Raw genomic sequence first — 5,418 nt, forward strand, 5'->3', positions numbered from 1 at the left:
ATTCTGATGTGTACCAGAGTTAATAGTGAGGCTCTGTAGAGATGTCTCAGGATCTGTGTTTGCCCGACTGCCAGACTGGCAGCCTCTCCAGGTATGGTCTGTGGATTACCTGTACTGAATCACTTCTGGGAGGGGAGAACATGAGTGTACTAGCACGTAAAATGTAGATCCCCAAAACTAAACCACTGAGTCAGAATCTCTGGGGACAGGGCTCAGGACTGCACTTTTTACAAATTCTCAGGTGATTTTTAAGCACATAGCAATTTGAAGTTTACTACCTTGTGGATCTCCCCAAGGACTACTTTTCAATGGTGTGCCTGGGTGCCTCAGATTGGGTAAGCGTCTGCTTCTTGAGTTTGGCTTAAGTCATGATCTCACAGTTGGTGGGTTCAAGCCCCACATGGGGCTTTGCGCTGACAGTGCAGAGCCAGCTTGGGACTCTTTCCTTCTCCCTTCTGTCTCTGCCCTTCTCCTGTGTGAACTCTCTGTCTCTCAGAATAAGTAAATAAACTTTAAAAAAAAAAAGTCCCCTAATTTCTTCTGTCTCTCGATATGTATGGTGGATAAATAATGCCCCCTCAAAACATCCACATCCTAATCCCCAGAATCTGTGAAATTTACATGGCAAAAACGACTTTCTAGATACAATGAAGTTAACTAAGATTCTTGAGATGAGTGATTCTCCTGGATTATCTGGACGAGTTGAGGATAATCCCAGAGCTCCTTACAAGAGGGAGGCTCATGGATCAGAAAAGAGATGTGACAACAGAAAAAGAGGATAAGAGTCAGAAAGAGCTTTAACGATGCTACTCCGCTGGTTTTGAAGATGGAGGAGGGGCCCACAAGCCAAGAGATACAGACAGTCTTTAGAAGCTGAAAAAGGCAAGGGCACAGATTCTCCCCCAGAGCCTCCTGAAAGAACGAAGCCCTGTCCTCACCTTGATTTGGGCCCAGCGTAAACCCATCTCAGGATTCTGACCCAACTTGTGATTATTTGTTATAACAGTGATAGGATACTAATATGATATGTAAAAGACACAGAAAGGAACATAATACAGGGACAAACTACACTATTACTGAAGAAGCTTACCTTATTTGGAGAGCCTACCGCAAGAGAGAAGGCATATTTAGTGTTCCCTTGAAATTTATTCTTATCAAACAGTTTCTTTGGGTAGAGGTCTTAATTAGATGCAGGGTTCCAGTGATCATAGTAAACAATTCCAGAACCTTAAAAAAGAAAAGAAAAGAAAAAACCTTAGTTGCTCAGTAGCTGTAAGATTTCCTTTTCAGATTCAATCTTCAGGACATTATCAAAAGATATGGAAGGCCACCTACTGTGTACAGCTCATGACATCTTTTCCCTAGTGCCTACTCCCACATAGCAGACAAGGCCCCAAATCCTCAATTCAGAGGAAGAATCAGGCAAAGCATTCATAATGGACATACTTCATGTGCTGTCATCAGTTACACAGTCAAACCTGTAAAGGAACACACCCCTGGGGGGGGCGGGAGGAGAAAGACTTCAAAATCCTCTTACATTATCAGCCGCTTCTTTAAGCAGTGATTCTCAAGCGAGAGCCTGCATCAGGTCACCTGAAGGGCCCCCCCCCAAGGTTACCGATGCAGGAAATCTGGGCTGAAGCCCCCTGCTCTGCTGCCTGTCCAGGATCACATCCTGAAAACTGCTGACCCGAGCAATGGGTCCACCATTGCCTCCACATTAGCATCGCACGGGGACATCGAGTCCTGATGGCCCACCTCAGGCCAATTAAATCTGACTTGCTGATGGTGAGACCAGCTAACATGATTTTCAATCTCGGCAGGTGATGCCAATGTGCAATCAAAGCTTGGGACCTCTGTCCTCAAGGCCAAAGTAACAATGAAGGAAGGGCGTGAGTCAATATTGGGGAGAAGGGACAGTCACGGTGACCTTGAGATGCCCAACCCTTTGGCTGCCCCTGGCCCTAGGATCTCCTCTTAAGAAAATGTCTCTTTCTTCAAAGTCAAAGTTTAAAAACAACATTTGATCTAAGGAAATAAGAATAAGATGCCACAACATACGGTCCAGCCCAAAGAGAGGACATTTCTATGAGATATTGAAGCTAGGGGAAAATGGTAACCTGTTGGAAATGATGATACAACCCTAAATACTCCCTGTCTGTTTAAAAATGTATGATAGTTTCATAGTAAATTGCAAAACAAGCCCTTAATCTTCCTTTTTACAGAAAGACCCACAGGAAGAGTAGTTTCTTATATTAAATAAAACAAAAGGTTCAGTACTTTGAGTAGCCTCAGTATGTTCTGTTTTCAGGCATTTAATGTTCTGTGCTTCGTATCCATATATTTCTCTCTTCCTCACATCTACATACCCTATTTTTATTATCATGAATATTCATTGTTTCCAAACAATGTCTAATTACTCGTCTGTCAGACACTACTCAATTCAGGTTTTATTATTTTAAACTGATAGTTTTCTGTTGAGACCTACATGACCTGGAACTTAGATTGCCTACCAATATTACTATGTTTGTGCCTTTTTTGAAATAAACTGCAAAGCAATTTCTAACTTTCTAAAACACAGCCTAAGCCCTTCTGCTTAATGTCAGATGAGCTCCGAAAATCATTGCCTCTGAAGGGAATCATTGTTTTCTGTTGTATGTCCCCAATAATGGCTTTAATCTGTTCAGAAAACTGATCACACGACCTGATAGATTTACTCATTTTCATCCCAGATTTTATTGATATGTGTACAGAAAGTTACTTTACTTTTGGATCGTAGCACCTATCAACGAATATTGTAAATCCCTGAAGCAAATGTTTTTGTAACAGACTGTGAAAAAGAGCTGTTAGAGTCACATTTACTTTTTCCAGGCGATTTGATATAAAAATTTGTCAATTCTTTCTGCCTTTACTTGCTGGTGAGAATCTAGCCTCTGAACACCTTCTTTTCAGTTTTTTTTCAGGTGCTTTTGAAGGGTAAGATCTGGAAGAGTAACCTTTAATCCAAGCCACATCTGACTATCTTAGCTTATTTCATTAAACACCCGAGACTAAACATTGTATGACAGAGTAGCATCTCCTCCAGAGCACAGGCCAGATTTTATTTATGGTGCTACTTACTAATTAAAATCAGTCCAAAGAAAAAATTCAATGAAGATGAATGGTAGGATTTACTTCATCAGTGTCACAGAAATTAAAATATAAAAATGCACGTCAGATGGGTTATTTCACATCAAATGAATGACACACGTGAATGTAAATTTAACTACTTTCAAACCAGAGGGCAGAAGTCTCCGAGTTTAGTCAAATTAATGCACACATACAAACATATCCGTGGCATGAAGTTTTAATCTGATTTTTATTTTACTTTCCCGTGAGCTTATTTACAACACATATGTTTTTGTTGCTATTTTCCTGATAACATACAGCGGCTGAAAACAATTCACATGTTTCAGGGAGGGTAAAATGTGGTATATTTACACGTCCATGGTTTTGTAAACATAAATGGGCCCATATTTTGCCTGTAAACACCATACTTGAAAACTGCCATATTTGTTGTTGTTGTTGGATAGTTTTTCCACGTAAATACATTAAGATCTCCACGGTAAAAACCAGCGTGGTAGGCCATTTCAATGTTTGGATATATTCCAAGGTATTTAGACCCCTGTTGATAGAACATTTAAATCATTTCAGCTATTCGATATTGTAAGCAACTTTGCAAGAAACAAACTGGTAGCATGCGTTCAATTATTTCCTTAGAGTGAATTCCCAGGAGTAGAATTGCCAGGTAAGAGAACAGAACCCTTGAAACTTCAGCATCTATGTTCCTAGAAGTCTCCAAAAAGGTTACGCAGAATTTCACCCTTCTGGTGTATTAAAGGACTTGTTTTCCTCCATGCTCACCAGTAGGTCTAAAAACAAAACAAAACAAAAAAAGGTTTAGTGAGATACATTTCCATATCGTAACATTTGCTTCTTTTAAGTATACAATCCATTGATTTTTACTAAATTAACAGAGTTGTATAACCATCTGTCACAACCCAGCTTTCGAATATTTCCAGCACTCCCCAAGGCCCGAGGGGGCCCATTTACAATTATTCATCACTCCCAACCAAGGGCCAGGCGACCACTAATCTACTTTCTGCCTTTTTTCCATTTGTCATATAAATGGCATCATACAATATGTGGTCTTTTGTGTCTGGCTTCTTTCACTTAGCATAATGTTTTTGAAGTACATCTATCTTGTCACATGTATCCATATGTCATCCCTTTTTATTGCCAAACAGCATTTTTGATACCCCACCTCCAAACACACACACACACACACACACACACACACACAACACACAAATCCTTCCATTCAAAAAAGAGAAGATTCTGGGCACAGGAGTCACTAGTCTACAACAGTTGCTCTGGGCAAGAATTCTGAAGACTCGTACCTTTAGGGTAGAGAAATGCTTTGCCTTGAGCTTGATTCTGCTTTCTGTAAGAAGCCTCTGGGAGCGCCTGGGTGGCTCAGTCAGTTAAGCATCCGACTTTGGCTCAGGTCATGATCTTGTGGTCCGTGAGTTCGAGCCCCACGTCAGGCTCTGTGCTGACAGGTTGGAGCCTGAAGCCTGCTTCAGATTCTGTGTCTCCCTCTCTCTCTGCCTCTCTTCCACTCATGCTTTCTCTCTCTCTCTCTCTCTCTCTCTCTCTCTCTCTCTCAAAAATAGAATAGACAATAAAAAGGAGAAGGAGAAGCCTGTGTCCACCTTTCTCCATGGTTGCTGGTTTTGCCCTCTCGGAGGTTTTTCCCAGTCGATCTCCATCTGGTCATTTTTACTGTGAGAATGGAGACTTTCTCCAGGGGGGACCAAACAGCTCATTCCTCGTTCATGTAGGCTTGGGGGTCCAAAGATGGTTTTAAGGCTTAAGCATTCAGAGACGTTTTTAGTCCAGCCTTATGATTTCTTTGGCAATATGTTTTTACTTAGTAGGCTTCTAATCCGTTTACTTTCACTCAGTTCCACAGGCCAGGAACCCCACCCCAAATTCTTTCCTAAATGTAATTATTAATCCTGATTTCTTTCCTTGCTTCCTCATCTTAAGGGCCCTCTCACATACTTACACAGCTTAATGCCAGCATCCTTGAGATCATACAGGAGTCTGGGGAAAGAAGAAAATGCCCTCAATCTGGTCTTTGTGGCTGGGCCATCACTTAAAAGCATTTTCAGTCTTGTTTCCTATTGTGTGGGGTGTGGAAGCGGTTAGCTTTCCAGCTTTTTGATGCCCCACATTTCTTGTCTCCGCATTTATTTTTATTTCTGCTTGAAAATCGTCCAGCTATTTACAGACTGATTTTTCCTTCTAACATCCTCCTAATAGGAACCAGTGACAACCAACCTACCGCAAAATTCTGTTTTCCAGGCTCTTCCC

Source organism: Neofelis nebulosa, chromosome 2 (genome assembly GCF_028018385.1).
Source record: "Neofelis nebulosa isolate mNeoNeb1 chromosome 2, mNeoNeb1.pri, whole genome shotgun sequence".
NCBI lineage: Eukaryota > Metazoa > Chordata > Mammalia > Carnivora > Felidae > Neofelis > Neofelis nebulosa.